The 17,586-nt window shown below is 42.2% G+C and overlaps 1 protein-coding gene and 1 non-coding gene across 6 annotated transcripts in view; one reads left to right on the top strand and one right to left on the bottom strand.

Moving 5' to 3' along the window:
• KAT6A (lysine acetyltransferase 6A) overlaps positions 1 to 17,586 on the top strand; it is a 108,711-nt gene that overhangs the window by 9,128 nt on the left and 81,997 nt on the right. The gene's annotated exons all lie outside the window — the stretch shown is intronic.
• On the bottom strand, positions 7,173 to 7,279 carry LOC147343827 (U6 spliceosomal RNA). Its single transcript, XR_015156537.1, has one exon. It is a non-coding gene; the product is annotated as a U6 spliceosomal RNA (small nuclear RNA).

Here is a 17,586-nt window from a genome sequence, read left to right as displayed (position 1 = left end):
TTCAGTAGTGTCTGACTCTGTGCGACCCCATAGACGGCAGCCCACCAGGCTCCTCAGTCCCTGGGATTCTCCAGGCAAGAACACTGGAGTGGGTTGCCATTTCCTTCTCCAATGCATGAAAGTGAAAAGTGAAAGTGAAGTCTCTCAGTCGTGTCCAACTCTTAGCGACCCCATGGACTGCAGCCTATCAGACTCCTCCATCCATGGGATTTTCCAGGCAAGAGCACTGGAGTGGGGTGCCATTGCCTTCTCCACTTTCTTGGGCTAGCTTCTTCTAGATTGATGAAATAAATGGAAGAAATTAAGGAAGACATCAGATAGTACAGCAAATTGCTTTGGGAGTAGAGACTTAGATGATCTAACTTCTTTCTTTGCCCTGTATCAGGAGGCCAAGGAACTGAAAGCAGTTGCTTATAGAAACTATTAATAGGTAACATTTGTTAAGGCCTAACCATGTGTTGGCCACTGTTCTGAGTGCTTCAGCATGTACTTTCTTATTGAAGTCTCAGAAGAACTTTACATGGTTAAGTTTTATAGGCATAGTATATTTGTATAATAGCTATTTAATAATACAAATTTTCATTATGGCATCTCATAAAACACCAAATGGAAGATACATGTATGCCAAATATATTATCTTCTTTCTTATTCTTCTGCCAGTCTTTTATTCAGTTCATCCAGATACGTGGGCCAGCACTTTTTAACATTGTATTTAATGTTAATACTACGAAGCAGATAGATAACAGAAACTGTGTAATGAATCCGGAAAAAAAAAAATTGTATCATTCCAGGCCTCTTGCAGTTGTAAGACTCTCCTTCAGGTATTTTTTTCTCTTGCTATGTAGAATACTGGTGAAAGTATAATTACACTGACCTGGTTCTTAGCTGTGTGAAAGGACTGAATCTGGGTGCCAAGTTTGCTGGTTAAACTAGAGTTAAAAAATTTTTTTTTCTGGTGAACTGAGAAATGTTTTTTAAACTTATAATGCTTTTGAAACTTTTTAAAGAATCAAATAAATGTTATGTATGGGAATCAGCTGTGAGCCTCATTCTAGTAAAGCTGTTTACAGGTTGGCTGCTCAGGGGTGGAGTCAGCACACCCAGGGTCTGCAGCAGGTGAGTTAAACCTGCAGCGACTTCACCTTCTGCTTCTCCAGCTGGGGTAGGATTTGGACTCCTTTGGCTGCAGCTGGTGGAGAAGGAAATGGCAACCCACTCCAGTGTTCTTGCCTAGAGAATCCCAGGGGCAGAGGACCCTGGTGGGCTGCCGTCTTTGGGGTTACACAGAGTCGGACACGACTGAAGCGACTTAGCAGCAGCAGCAGCTGCAGCTGGTTCCCAAGAAAATCTAGGTTTTTCTTCTGGGTTTTTCCTTTGACAGGAATGTCAAAGTTCCCAACAGATGGCTTTCATCAGCACTTTACATAACTCTGTAAATTCAAGTCCAAAGAAATACTTTTGGCTTCATTAGGGAACAGGTGAAGAAACAGTTCATAGCATGGCACTATTTGGTTTAGGGTTGAAATTAAGCGTGGAGATTACAGGAGTGTAGCATTTAGGTTTGCAGAATGCCATTCTGGGTCAAAATAGTTTTTAACTGCTAGCAATTACAGAAAAGGACCTGCTGTGAAAAAATAAGTCTGGCTGTGTAGTGTTGAGTAAGTTGTATTTTTCAAGTATGATATATTTTATATATTTATTTACATTTTGTATGTTTTATATTAATTTTTAATTAAATGTTTTTATTAAAGTATATTATTTTTATTTTGAATAATGCATACAAAGTATGGATAAATTCTCAGGAAGAAAAAGAATACAGTCATCTGCATTTTGTAAAACTTGGAGCCAGTAGCCGTCTTGGATAAGGATGGTTCTAATCTTATTTCACAAACAGAGAAGCTGAGGTCCAGAGAGGTTTATGAGTTTTGTTTAATGCCACACGGCAAGTTAAATCACATCTGGGGGATGTGATCAAGCCCTTCTCAGTTCTGTGCTTTTTTCATTAGGCTGTAGTACTGCTTTATAGTTTTAAGAGAGGAAAGACTATAAAATAACATTGTTAGAAATCTCTTCTTTGATGGAAACCATAGGATGAACCCTGGTGTAGAGAATTTTGTTGGTTTTTGTAAACCACAGATACATAAATCTGCTTGTTTCAGTTTTTGAAGACTCTGGAAAGTTGAACAGGTTTTTTTGGTGGGGGGAGACTGAAGAGGAATTAGAAAGTTTTCTTCTGTTTTAGGTAAATATATTATGAGAACACGTTCAGTTCAGTTCAGTTGCTCAGTTGTGTCCAACTCTTTTCGACCCCATGAATGGCAGCATGCCAGGCCTCCCTGTCCATCACCAACTCTCGGAGTTCACTCAGACTCACGTCCATCAAGTCAGTGATGCCATCCAGCCATCTCATCCTCTGTCGTCCCCTTCTCCTCCTGCCCCCAATCCCTCCCAGCATCAGAGTCTTTTCCAATGAGTCAACTCTTCGCGTGAGGTGGCCAAAGTACTGGAGTTTCAGCTTTAGCATCATTCCTTCCAAAGAAATCCCAGGGCTGATCTCCTTCAGAATGGACTGGTTGGATCTCCTTGCAGTCCAAGGGACTCTCGAGAGTCTTCTCCAACACCACAGTTCAAAAGCATCAATTCTTTGGCGCTCAGCCTTCTTCACAGTCTAACTCTTACATCCATACATGACCACTGGAAAAACCATAGCCTTGACTAGAACATGTTAAACTACCCTAAAACTGAGAGATAAAATACTCCTTGAGTTTTGAAAATAATGTTCACTTGCAGTTAAGTCTAATTTTCAGAAAGTCATGGATGATGATTGAGTGACTTGGGTAGTTGGTTTGAACTTAAAATATTTAAGACTGAGATAGAAAGGGAGGGACAAGCCTTTCTATTATTAACAATTAATGAAGTAATTTTCATTAAAGGCATAAATATGGTTGGCCTAGGAGTGTATCATCTTATGTATACATAGTATTTTGGTTCTGGATTTTATAATTATTGTTGTTCAGTTGCTCCGTCTTAACTCTTTTGCAACCCGAGTGGGCTGCAGCCCGCCAGGCTCCTCTGTCCATGAGGTTTGTCGGGCACGAACACGGGAGTGGGTTGCCGTCTCCTTCTCCAGCAGATCTTCCTGACCCGGAGACAGGACCTGCGTCTCCTGCCCGGGCAGGTGCATTCCTTACCACAGAGCCCCCAGGGAAGCCCTGGTTTTGTAATACCAGGAAACAAGACTTTACAGGACAGGCAACAGACAGCAGGTCATGTTTGTCTTTTTCGGTTTTTATGATCAACACGTCATCTCTGCATTACTTTCACTTTGTTGTAATGGACTAGAGAGTGGCAAATGAAAGTTAAGATCGGGGACAGTGCCTTATAACACCACTGGATAGGGTAATATGGCACTGTTTGGTTCGGGTTGAAATTCAGCATAGAGACTATAGGGGTGCCACATGTAGTTTTGCAGTGGGTGCAAAGTGGTGTTGGAAAGCTTAGAGAGGAGAAAGTGACTGCTGTAGAAAGAAAATCAGGCAGCCTAAAAAAACTTAAAATTGTTGTGTGTATGAAAGAAGACAGCTGCTTCCTTTACCTGTTGTGCAGAAGAGGGGTCCGTGTGTGTAAGGTGATTTTCATGCTTACCCTGTAGGCTGCCCTTCCTCCAGGGAGTAGGGACTGCAGTTGACCCGGAAGGCTGCTGTTTGGTGTTGGTTTTCAGTCCTCTCTGCTTAGGAGAGCACAGGTTTGTCTTTGTTCTTCCTCACTGGCTGCAGTGAGGCACTTAACTCCTGAGTTTTCTAGAACCTATAACAGAATTCCTGAAAACATCACTGCATCGTGTGTGTGTGTGTGTGTGTGTGTGTGGAGTGTAGTGTTGTGCTTTAGTAGTTTGCCGGCTTTTCTGTTCATCTTTAAATGTGTGATGTAGGGTTTAGATCTTCTTTCACCATTTCCCAATTTTAGTTTTTTCTTTTTTTTCCCATGCTAGTCTGTTTTCCTTTAAACAGACATAAATAACATAACATAAATCTAAAGTTCTGTTCTTTCTAATACTAAGTCCACTTTAGAATTACCTGAGGAGGCTTAATACAGAAACACCAAACCAGTTAAATTGGAGAAGGCAGTTGCAATCCTCTCCAGTATTCTTGCCTGGAGAATCCCATGGACAGAGGAGCCTGGTGGGCTACAGTCCATGGAGTCCCAAAGAGTCGGACACGAGCCAAGTGACTTACACACACATGCATGCACACACACGCAAACCAATTAAATTAGACTCCAGCGGTGGGGCCCAGATTTCAGTTTATTTGCTGACATCTCCCTGCACGTCTGATACACAGCCATGGTTGAGAACCACTGCTCCTGTGCTTAGAACCAGCATGCCCTGGGGTGGGAACTGTCAGAGGGAGTTGAGGGCGGATGGGACTGTCAGGGAAGGAATTACCTGTAATTGAAATTCAAATACAGGAAACACTCTCTTGAACGTACTTTGAACTCAGGACAGTGTACCCCTGAATTTTGTTCTAGTCCCTGACCATAACTGCCCCATTTTCCACCTTTCTCTCTTTTCCCTCTTGCTGCACCTGCTCTTTTATCTCATGAAGATCCCCCATGGGGTATGTTCTTGAAGGAACCTTCCCTGTGTGATTCTGCTGTATCCCCCCATGAACGCTTTCCTTCTAATTGCTTGGCCTTATGGTTTATCATTGCAGGTACTTGCTTTCCTCTCGCATCTAATTGGCAAACCCCAACCTTGAAATTACGCCAACTGTTCTCTCCCTGTGGGCTTCCCAGGTGGCTCAGTGGTGAGGAATCTGCCTTGTCGAGCAGGAAACTCGCATTCGATCCCTGGGTCAGGAAGATGCCCTGGAGGAAGAAATGGCAGCCCAGTCCAGTGTTCTTGCCTGGGGAGTCTCACAGACAGAGGAGCCTGGTGGGCTGCAGTCCACGGGGCCACAAAGAGTCGGACACAACCTCAAAACTACACCGCCACTACCACCTTGCTCTTCTGTGGGACTTGAACATTTTGAAGAGAACTGTGCAAACTCACAGAGTGGTAGGGTGCCGCTTACAAGTTTGTAATCTCATCTCTGTCGTCTGCTTGGGACTGTATGTCTGTGTCTGCAGTCTTTCCCTCTGCAGGAGTTCAGTGTTCTCTCCAGCCCTCTGCCTCGTCTGCAACAGATACTCGTATGTACTCCTTCGGAGAGAATGGAATGTCTCCAGCCGTGTGAGCTCATCCAGCTTTGCCCTCCCGCCCCACCCTAAATGCGCGGGCGCCTGTGTTCACCCCTCTGCTGCCCGTTCCGGAGACGAGAGGGGCGTCCAGAGGCAGCTGCCTGTGTTCACCCCTCTGCTGCCCGTTCCGGAGACGAGAGGGGTGTCCAGAGGCAGCGGCTCTGTTTGCGTGCAGGATCCTCTCCTCTCCTGCCCGGGAGCCTGGTTCCGTCTTTCACTCCTTGCCACGTGACATGGGGACGTCTCTCCCATCAAGTTAGAATAGAAACAAGCATCACTGCTCCAGATTCTCTCCGTCTTCACCCTGTCTCCTTCCCTTCATCTTGAAACTTCTTGGGGAAAAGTCTAGAATTGTTCCAAATCTGTTGCAGTCTTGCCTTTGGCTCTAAGTACCATTTGAAACAGCTCTTGTGGACAGTTTTCAGTCTTCATCTTTCCTGATGTCTTAGCAGCACTCAGCACTGGTTGATTATTCTCTCTTCCCTGGCCCTGTGGGATAATTCTTCCCTGGGTCTTTGCCCGCTCCGCTCATTTTTCTGGTGATTCATTTTCAGTTTACTGGCTTTCTGTCTTTTGCTTCTAGCTCACATGTTGAATTTTCTATGGTTCTGTTCTTTGTCTCCTTATTGTTTTCACCTTCCTGAATTATCTCTAGACATACCTTCTCTGTACTGATGACTCTAAATTCATTTATTGTTCAGTTGCTAAGTTGTGTCAGACTTTTTGCAACCCCGTGGACTGCAGCATGCCAGGCTTCCCTGTCCTTCACTGTCTCCCGGAGCTTGCTCAAACTCATGTCCGTTGAGTTGGTGATATCATGCAACCATCTCATCCTCTGTCGCCACTTTCTTCTACCCTCAATCCTTCCCAGCATTAGGGTCTTTTCCAGCGAATCAGCTCTTTACGTCAGGTGGCCAAAGTATTGGAGCTTCACCTTCAGCATTAGTCCTTCCAATATTCAGGGTTGATTTTCTTGAGGAGTTACTGGTTTGATTTCTTTGCTGTCCACGGGACTCTCAAGAGTCTTCTCTAGCACCATGGTTCTTGAGCATCAGTTCTTCAGTGCCAGTGATTCTATCTTTTCCCCTTCTATTTGCTGTGACGTGTTGAGACTGGATGTCATGATCTTCATTTTTTGAATGTGAGTTTTAAGCTGGCTTTTTTACTCTCCTTTCATTCACCCTCACCAAGAGGCTCTTTAGTTCCTCTTCATTTTCTGCCATTAGGGTTCTATCATCTGCATATCTGAGGTTGTTGATATTTCTCCTGGCGATCTTGAGTCCAGCTTGTGCTTCATCCAGCCCGGCATTTTGCATGATGTACTGGGCATATAAGTTAAATAAGCAGGGTGACAATATACAACCTTGACGTACTCCTTTCCCCATTTTGAACCAGTCCATCGTTCCATGTCTGGTTCTGACTGTCGCTTCTTGACCTGCATACAGGTTTCTCAGGAGATAAGTAAAGTAGTCTGGTATTTCCATCTCTTTAAGGATTTTTCACCATTTGTTGTGATCCACACAGTCAAAGGCTTTAGCGTAGTCACTGAAGCAGAAGTAGGTATTTTTCTGGAATTCTCTAGATTTTCCTATGATGCAAGAGATGTTGGCAGTTTGAGCTCTGGTTCCTCTGTCTTTTCTAAATCAACCTTGTATATCTGGAAGTTCTCAGTTCACATTCTGTTGAAGCCTAGCTTGAAGGATTTTGAGCATTACCTTGCTTACATGTGAAATGAGAGCAGTTGTACAGTAGTTTGAACATTCTTTGGCATTGACTCTAGCCCACCAGGCTCCTCTGTCCATGGGATTCTCCAGGCAAGAATACTGGAGTGGGTAGCCAATGCCTTCTCCAGGGGATCTTCCCAACCCAGGGATCGAACCCAGGTCTCCTGCCTTGCAGGCAGCTTGTTTACCATTTGAACTACTCGGGAAGCCCCAAATATGGAATGCTTCATGAATTTGGGTGTCATCCTCGAGTGAGGGTCTTGCTAATCTTCTCTGTATCGTTCCAGTTTTAGTGTATGTGCTGCTGAAGTGACCACTCTGTAAATTCATATCTTAACCCAGACCTCTCTTTTGATCTCTGGACTTGCGGATCTCTGTCTTGTGTATCGTCTTTTCTCAGTCGATCACCCTCCTCAGCTTGCTCTTTTGATCTCATGCTTTGTGAGAGGCGTTGCCCTTGACTCTGATTCCTCGCGGGGTGGAACTCTGGTGCCGCCTTCTGGACCCATGTGCCTCTCTTTGGGATTCAGCTCCAGTCCATCCCCAGCCTTTGCGCCTTTACTTCTGTGGCGTCTCTTTCAGGGAGCTGCTTGTTCATTCCAGCCGCTCCTCTCGGTGCGCGTCCTCACCATCACTCTCCTGACCGAGCCGCTTCTTCCTCCTAGTGTCATCTCCTTCCGGTTCTCAGGGACCATCTTATTAAGAAGCAGTTAAGAACAGAGGCTCAAGAACCAGAGCGTCTGGGTTTGCATCTCCTGTTGCTACTACTTGCTTTATCACCTCGCGTGATTTGCTTAATCTTTCTTTGCCACATTTCTTTCTATAGCATGGGGATAATACAGTGCCTGTCTCATAATGAAGCTCTGAAGATATGAGGAGTTAATAGAGTGTACGTCAGTGTTGTCTAATAGAGCTTTGTACGATGATGGCTGTGCTCAAAGCAGTAGTCACTCGCCATATGGCTCTTGAGCCTCTGAGATGTGGCTGGTTGACTGTAGAACTGAAGTTTAAATTTTCTATACTTGTAATTTAATTGAAATAGCCCCCTGTGACTAGTAGCCGCAGCCCTGAGCTGCACATGCCTCGTGCTGTATAAATGTTACCTGTTACCCTCTTTCTAAAACTCTTCTGAAGGTCCTCAGTGCCAGATTCTGTGGCGTGCAGAGTTTGTTTAACTTTGACCCCCTCTTTACCTTCCGTGTCGCTCCAGTGCCCTTGGGGCTCCTGGATGCGGTGCTGCTCTGAGGGTGGTCCCAGGGCCAGAAGAAGCAGTGATGTCCCTGGAAAACCTGTTTGAGGCACAGATTCTTGGCCCATTCTCACGCCTGCTGAATCACTCACGGGGGGTGGGGCACAACAGTTTGTAGGTTAATAAGCCCCCCAGTTGATTCTGAGGCGTGCGTGCTAGGGCTTGAGAACCGCCACGCGTTCCCGGCTACCTGGTGTTCCTCAGGTCCACCGTGTTTTCTCCTCCTTTGTTTTTCTCCTGTCTAGATTCCTTTTTCTCCTCTTCACCACTCAGCTCTTACTTAACTTTGAAGACAGCCTCGGCATAGCCTGGACGTATTCTCTGTTCCCTGTTACCCGTCTTGCTTCCAGGCTGATTTAGCCAGTCCGTTCTCCAGGAATGGCTTCTCTCTTCTCCACTCCCTCCTTCAGGCCCCTGATGCACAGAATGCCCCTCCTCGTAGCCCGTTTGCATCGTATGGACCGTGAACGGAGGATCTGGCTGCTCATCTCTGTGCCCCATCCGCCTCACACAGTGTCTGGTGCTTTGCACGTATTTCTGCAGCATCTCCCAGGTGCCAACACAGTGGTCAGGTCCTGAGTGGGGGAGATGCAGCCCTGACAGTAACGCTCCAGGGGTCGGGCTCTGGCGGACTGAAGCAGGGCTGAGGCAGTGTGCCATGGAAAGGCGGAGGGGGTGGGGAAGGTGAGGGAAGCCTTCTCAGAGGAAATCACATGTGAGCAGTTAGAAAGTGGGGAAGCAAGTGGGTGGGGTGGGAAAGAGAGTGGTTCCTGCAGAAGGAACAGCATGTACAGAGGCCTAGAAGCAAAACATTGTAGGCCCACAACAAACGTTTAATTGAATACGAGTTTAAAAAAAAGCAAGTCACGTGTCTAACTTTTGAAGTGCTACACTCTCCCCAGCAAACTTTAGTTAGCACTTTATAAGGTGCTTTTATATTTGATATCATGCTTTCTTTGAGCTGATGTTTAGAGGGTAACCTCCAAGCCAGCAGAATACATTTATCTTTTTTCTTTCTTCCTTTCCTTTTGCCTTTTATATGGTAGAAGAAAGAATGTATCTGAAGCATTCTTCTACAGAGTGGGGGACACATCGGTGCTAGCAGAGGTAAACACATTCCTTTTATTGCATAAGAATAGGCCAAGATTTTAAGCAAGCAGCTTCAAATTAAGGGCACTGACAAGCATGTCCGGAGGAAGGCTGAGAGGTGGCCCGCGTGACCGTCGCAGCTGTGGGCACTCTTGGAGCCCTACTCTGTGCTGGCCCCTTTTACCCTTGTTGCTGCCGTCCCAGGCTTCTCGTTGCTCTCACTGACCCTCCGTTTTAAGGGCATCAGTCCTTGGTTAATGTGCTATGTAAGTTCCCTTTTTGTAGCTGTTGAATGCCTGCTTTTGTCTCTATGAGACTTTATATGTGTGCTTTTTAGTAAAAAACTCATCGTTTACTCTCAGAATGCTTTACAAGTAGTTTGGCTCCATCAACTACTAATTTTGGAGAAAGAAAAAAACACAGTTTTGTTTCTGATAACTTCAGCAATGCAGACAACTCCTAACGTTAGCCTAGAAAGCTAGAGAAGGGAAAAGAGAAAGTCTTTTCCCCCCAAACTTTATACGGGTGGTAATAACATGTTCTGAAGCGTTCCACAGATTGAAATGGGTTTTGCTTTCATCCATATTTTGTTTTGACGTAGTATTTGTAGCAGGGTAAGCAGTCCAGGTGCTATGGTGGCCAGGTTTTGCTTATTCAGAATTGTGTGGTTAGTTAAAGGAATAAATAGATCTAGAACCAGATCTCACTCTCTCTCTCCTTTTTTTGGTGGTATCTTTGGTTTGGGTATCAGGGCGATGGTGGCCTCATAGAATGAGTTTGGAGGTTTTCCTTCCTCTGCAGTTTTTTGGAACAGTGTAAGGATAGGTGTTAACTCTTCTCCAAATGTTTGAGCTGTCAGGCCCTGGACTTTTGTTTGTTGGGAGGTTTTAAATCATGGTTTCAGTTTCAGTGCTTGTGATTGGTCTGTTCGTATTTTCTGTTTCTTCCTGAACCAGGTCTCTTTCAAGCCCAGTACTCTTTCAGCCACATTAGGCTGCCTCTTGTTCACGAAGAAGATAGCGTTTAAAAAAAAAAAAAGTGGGTGCTTCTTTAGCATTTTTAGTTACATATATCTGTTAAACCATGTATCAAGTCAGACGTATTATTAATCCTTATACCCAGGTCTTGACACATTGTTAGATGCTCAGAAAATGCTTGTTGAGTGGAAACTGTCAGGTTTAAACTGGAAAGGGGAATGATAGAAATAAGGTTGTTGTTGTCTTCTTTTTTTTAAGTATTAAGTCTCCTAGTGAACTTAGAAGCTGAAACCATTTATCCTCTTAAAATATATAGATTGAAGGGAGAGACAGTTTCTGATGTTTTCTGCAAATACTTGACACCTCAGCTGTAAAGTGCCTTCTGCTGCTTCCTTCAGGGTAATATTTGTTCTGTTACCCACGTAGTGTTTTTAAAAGTTTAAGAAATTGTGTTTCCCCAATAGGTAATGCGTTCACTAGTACGTAAAATTGTAAAACGTACAGCAGAGGAGTATTCCATGAGACGCAGGCTCCTCACTCCAATTCCCTGGGCGACCAGTTCTCTTCCTGGGAGCCGTCAGTGAGTTTTGTTCATTTTTACCTTCCGAAGCGACCTGTGTGTCTGTAAGCAGCCGCTCTCTGTGCATCCCGCCACACCCCCCGCCCCCCGCCGCCCCCCGCCACAGTTGATAGTGTATCTTAACATTCTGTTCCGCACCCTCCTTTCTTCCCCTCCCTGCTTAATGACAGAGCTGAAGTGTGTTCCATATCAATGCATGAAGTTTGGTGGCTTTCCCTTGTGTGGGTGTGCTGTAATTCACGTAACTAGTCCCATGCTGATAGACATTTGTTTCCAGTTTTTTTTGTGACTACAAATAGTACTCAGTTAAATAACCTCCTTTGTATGTTGTTTTACTAACAGATTCCTAGAAGTGGAATGATTGGGCAGAGTGTGTCTTTCTTTGTAATTTTGATGTTTCTAAGTTTCTCCCCATGGAGATTCACCCAGTGTGTGTATGAGAATCCTTGTTTCCCTCCACCCTTTGGAGCAGTTTTTTCAGACCTTTTGATCTTTGGCAGTCTGATAGTCTGATAAATGTATAATTGTTACCGTTTTTGACTCTGTCCTTTCACTCTCATTGGAGTTTGCTCTTCTAGCCTAGTGACAGAGACAGCCTCTGATCACCTCTGATCCACCTCTGAACCTTTCTGCTACTAGGCTGTTTTATGCCTGATTTCTTGAAAATATGCAGTTTTTAGAGATCATTGTAAATCTTTTTTAAACTGTTGCCTTAAAAAATATGTAGGTCTTTTTGCTGGATCTCTCTGGTAAGCATTGACTTATACCGATAGATTTCTGTTGAGTAGAATGAGCCCCCTTTGCCCACCATAAAAATCTTAGCCTGTCGCTTTACTACTCCTGGCAAGGAATATATGATTTAGTATGACCTTGTTCGTCAGTCTTTTTAAGTGCTTATATTTGAAAACACATAATTTTGAATAAATACTGTATGCTAGGTCATACATTTAGGTCATACCAACCTTTTAAGGAAGCTTGTCTATTTTATGGAGGAAACAAAGGCTCATAGAGGTTGAGTGATTTGCCCAAGGTTGTATAGCTTTAGTATGTATGTGCCAGGGTGTAGAGGCTGGTGGAGTGGTCCAAAGGAAAAACACTGTGAATTCGGAGTTGAGATAAACTGAAACTCTGGGAAACTGGTGCAGGGGTTTAAAGTGCTTCCTAGATTATCATATTAATTCTGATTAGCTTAGGGCTTATATTAAAGAGCACATACCTTGACCTCATCGATTACTTATTGTTTGATTTTTAAATTACTTTACCCTCCATGAGCTTCAGTTCCTTTCCTGTAGAAGAGAAGTAACCACCTTAGGCATCCAGCAACTGCCTATTAAAGATTGTTTCAGGCTTGAGCAAGTCACGGCTCAAGTGGTTCCTTTCTTTTTTTTTTTCCTTCACTTAAAAAAAATAAGCAGCAGGAAACAGTGCTGATTTCCCTCTCCTTTCTCCAGAAAATACCAGAACAAAACCAAACAAATTGATTTATTAACCCACAAAATACTGCCATCATATTTTAAAGGCTGAAGTTTTCATGAACACATACCCACTTTTAACAGGACATAGAAGCAGACTTCTAGATAGATCAAAAAACATATTTCACACATCTGTAATCCATTTAAGTTAGGGTGGATATTCTCTGGTTATATTCTTGTAGAAATAGGGACAATATATGACAATCCCTCCTTTGTCCTTATTTTTAAGTAACAGTATTTCTCTCTTCTTTAGTAAAAATACCAACCAAAAAACTAACAACCCTCACCACCCCCACCCAGAGTACCCCCTTTGTTAAAGCTGTCAAAATAAGTATGTATTTTGTATCTTGAAGTTCAAGAGTAGAGTAAGGATGAAGCCTTAGAGTTGTTGTTTTTCATCATGCAAAGCAACCTGGCCCATATTGAAAATCAAACCAAGGACTTTAATATAATTAAGCACCATGTTGTATAGTACTGCTTCTCAAATTTTCATCTGGAGATCTTGTTAAAATGCAGTTTCAGGTCTTTGCCTGAGATTTTGCATTTCTAACAAGCTCAACACTTCCACGGCTGCACAGAACACCCTTTGAGCAGCAAGTTTCTGTAGGACTGAATTTCTCCTTTACTCTTGACTGATTGTCCTAAGTCATATACTTAATTTCAGATACTCAGCAAATTTCCCCTGAATGCCTGTGTCGCAGGCACTGTGCTAGGACTGGGGTTGTAATGAGAATGCTAGGGAGACACTGCTGTCAGTCAAGGGAAAGCCACGGGAATAAAAACAATCAAGTAGTGAAGTAGTGTGGACATGTCCAGGGAACTCTGAAAAAATCTAAGTGAAAAGCTGCTTTTTAAACAGGTTTATGAAGATCCTGAAACTGGATTGTCTGATATGTTGTCATCGAAGTTCTCAGTAGATGTAAGGTGAAACTGAATTGTCAGTCTGAAACAGATGTTGGCAAACTTTTTTTTTTGTGAAGGGCCATATAGTAAGTATTTTGGTCTATCTGACCACTCTCTGGTCTCTGACACAACTACCCAACTCTGAGCAAAGCAGCCACACGTATCTTCTTGTAAGATTTTGCCTTTAGAACCGCTGGCGGGCTGGATGTGGTCTGAAGGCCGCAGTGTGCCCACCCTGTTTATTACACCTCCTATATTACACTCCGTTGTAAGTTGTGTGGAAAATAACTTAAAGTAATAATGATTTATTTAAAAAATACGTTCTCTTGGAACATGTTCATTTTCCTAGTGATACCCCTGAGAATGGATCATGCATGTAATTGTCTTTTGTCCTGTGTATCATCGGGAAAAGATGGGCAAAGAATTATACCTAATACTCTTATTGAAGAGCAGCTCAAATGCCCATTTCATCCTTTTCTTATATTGGAAAAGAAGCTATGACAGGTAAGAGGGGTTAGGGAGTTTCAGTACAGCTATGTAATGAAACATTTCCATAATTTACTTTTTCTGGCCAGTATTGAAGAACATGTAATTTCTGGATCAAAGGAGAATGACGTCGTTGGGTACTCAGATCAGTTATTATCATTTAAGGTGATGAATAGAATTTAAGCTCTGGAGTTTGCTTTCTGGTCTCGCCGCTTAACTAGTTGTGATCTTGAGCAAAGAATTTATAATCTCTTTGCCCCTCAGTTTCTTAGTAGGATCATGACCCTGAACACAGTTTTGGGGATGATAAGAAACGCTATTTGATAGAACTGGTAAACAGTAGGGCCTCAGTAGATGTTACTTTCCCTCCCTTCTGATCTGTTTGAAAAATTAAGAAAAACATGTCTCTGTCACATAAGAATGTTAAAATCTTCTTGGAGGTAAAAAAAGTGATAGAGGAGCATGCTCAAAATAACATGCAGACAAATATAAGGCCTCTTACTAGAGAAGTAAGTAGGTAAGAGTTGTTTAACTCTGGAACTGAAGTCTTAGAAATTTTTTCAATCCAAATTCCTATTTTTACAGAAGAGATTGCATGACTTCCACTAAGTATCTCTATGTTGTCTTTGTAAATAGGTAAAGAAGGAGACTAACATTCATCCACTAACCAGATATTACTGGCTCTTGGTTAGGAATTTCTTTATCTCTAAGCTAAATTCATCTTGTTTCACTTTAAACACTTAATAGCTTTCTTTGCTTATTTTGAACCCTTGGTAAATGTTGATTCAAATAATTTTGTCTTCAGCAGAGATGTAAATTAAATAATCTTGATTTATTTAATGTTGCCACTAGGAACAAATTTTTAATGACATATTTGTAGTTCTTTTAGCTTAGTTTTTTTGGCAGACCTAAAAATTTAAGTAATATTAGTCTTTTTGAATTGCATCAGTAGAAGGGAATACTAACAAGCCAAAAAAATGATACATTATATATGTGTGTGTGTGTGTGTGTGTGTGTGTGTGTGTGTATATATATAAATTACTATTTAATGGCTTAACTCAGTTCTTTTCTGTCTTGGGTTATTGTAGTTGTCTTTCGGCTGGCTTTCCTTCATTCATCCAATAAATAGGTAATGATACCTGGCGTGATAAATGCTCCGAATTGAGCAGTGAACCAAACGGGTACAAATCCCTGCCCTCATGGAGCTTGTATTACCTGGCAGACTCCAATCTAGCCTTCTGAAGCTCACGTCTGTGTTGTCTGATTATTCTCTCTAAAATGTCTCGTCTTCCGTTGTTTAGAACCTTCAAGCCTGTTGGATTTCTGTTACTACGTGGATAAAATTCAAGCTCCTTGGCCTTTTTGCAGCTTCATCTGTTGACACACTCTTTTTGACCCACTATCTTTCAGCATATCACAGTTCCTTGTAAGCACCACATTCTCTTGCCTTTCAGTTTTTATATGTATTTATTTCTGTTTGGAATGTCATTCTTTTAGACATTCCTCCAGACAAAACCAAAAATAGCTAATAAGCCTCCTTGAACGACCCACTACCATTACTGGTTTGGTGAGATGACTTTCTTCCTGTATGACCATAGCAAGTATATTCTCATGGTATGTTAGGCATGCTGGGTTTTCTCCCTAGATTATGATAGTCTGTTTAGCTGCATCTCCTACTGGAATTAAAAGCAAATTGCTTTTTATTTCTTTATTTTTCAGTGTCTGTCAAGGGGCTTGGCTCATAGTTTGAAATATCCATTGAACAGTGAATGAAATGCACGAACTTCTATCTCAGTACTATCAAGATACCTAGAGAGTGTTGGGGGTTCATTCAATAAATCTTTAAATCTGTGGAGTGCTTACTGTGTGCCAGGCAGTAGATAAGTAGATGACCTGCTCCGGGTGAGTCTGTGGTAAGACTAACAACTTCCTCACTTTTACAACAAGCTCTCTTTTCTTTTTAATCATTACACACACACAGACATCATAAATAGTACAGATGAGTCAGTAGTCTGTACTAGCAAGTATCCAGTGTTGATGGTATCTTTTAAATACAGCAGTGTTTTAAACTAGTGAATAGAGACTGATGAAAATGTGGGGATCCACAGACCATTTTAAGGGCATATGAGGAAGGAATGTGAGTGCTGGTTTATCAGGAAACCTTCTGTGGACGCCTTCTGGTGAGGTTAAGAAAGTGTCCACATCCAAACCCGGAGGAACGGGTTACTAGCTTGGAAGAACATTCTGGAGACCACAGTGAAGTAGTCTTTAAGAATTATTGCATCACTGACCCTGGATGGTTCAGAGAGTGATGCTGTAGATGAACAAAAACTGCCAACAAAAAATGAGCACTGACGACTCGCAACAGGAGAGTGTTCCAGAAGAGATGAACTCTGAATGCAAGAAAGGTGTAAGACACGTAAAATTCTGCTTACATTTTTCTTTCTTGTTTGCACAAGATTAATATATGATAAAATATATCTAAATAAGAACACTTACAATCTGTTTACATTAAACATTGAGGTAATAAGAGTCTGGAAAGAACTGGAGCGGGGGGATTGGACATACAGATGAGTACCAAAGCGCTAGTGTTTTTTGCCCCCTCAGGGATCCAGAGTTATTTGGATAGTTTAGTAGCACACACAATATATTTTAAACAACTGTGCTCATTAAATCATTGCATTTATTATCTTTAAAAATGTGAAGGCTTCTAAATGGTTTCTTCCCCTGATTAAGAACAGAATTTTAACCTTTAAATGTTACCCTTGGAGAAAAATTTTCTTCTGTTCCGGTACCTCTCACCTTTGTAATAGCGCTATCTACTTGTATATCTCAAATTTCACTAATATCCCTCCTTTTTTTTTTTTTTTTAAATAATAGTCACTTTCATATTGCAGTTCTTTTTGACTCTTATCTTACACCTTGGCTCTTGTGTTTGTAGCTGTCGGTCTCTCGAGTTGCTTTTTTTATAGAGATGTTGAAAGTGCTTCGTGTCCTCATGCTGGTGTTTTCACGGATATGCGTATGTAAATCCACGGTTTTGGAAAGGACTGTTAAAGTATAAGGTGTGTGTATATTTGTTATGAGGAAAAGATTTAATCTTTGATGAGCCTTGATGTTAATTTTTATTGCTCCGTTTTAATACTAATTTTAAAACAGTAAGCAGAAGAGGGTTGTGTTTTCCAAATTGCTTCCTTGGTGTACCAGTTACTGAGTTTGTGTTCCGAGAACAGAGGAATCCCTGTCGCAGTGAGTTTAGGAACAGCGCATATTCATAGTTCACATAAGCACATTAAAGGCGTTGTGGAATCCCCACCCTACACCTTTTCACTCTGCTTGAATAAGCCTGTTTGTATAAGGCAAGGCACCTTCCCACCTGTTACTGCCCTTGAGATCTGTTTAGGAACCACAGCGATTACACTTTGTCTGGGGCTCTAATATGCTTTCAGATCCTGGCCTTTTGGTTGTTAGTGGCAGGTAGAGTCTTTGCTCTTGCCTGCTTTTGCAGTAAAATGTCTGTGGGAGTTATTAATATTTAAAGGGGGGAAAAGGAGCCAGTCATTGTCAATCAGAAAAACCTGTGGCTAGGGCGTCTGTGTATGTCCATGAGCAGAAGTCTCTGCAATCTCTTAGTTCTTAAATGAACATCAGACTTGTTGGCTGTTTGGATTATTGGAGCAGGAATAAATTGATGTTCAGTTCAGTTTTTTTATGGCATTGGAAGGGACAAAAAATGTTTAAAACAAAATTGTGATTAAATCAAAGTGCCTTTTTTATTTTTTAAGAAAAACTTTTAAATGAAGAAAAATATTCTTAAGCGTAAGTGTTTAGCTCAGCCTTTTTAATCACCTGTTGTTCTGTTCCTGAA

The sequence above is a fragment of the Bos grunniens genome, chromosome 27, assembly GCF_055505025.1.
Source record: "Bos grunniens cultivar Pamir isolate PY7600 chromosome 27, Bosgru_T2T1.0, whole genome shotgun sequence".
Taxonomy (NCBI): domain Eukaryota; kingdom Metazoa; phylum Chordata; class Mammalia; order Artiodactyla; family Bovidae; genus Bos; species Bos grunniens.
The sequence above is the reverse complement of the archived record's forward strand: the minus strand, read 5'-3'. Positions and strand labels throughout refer to the sequence as shown.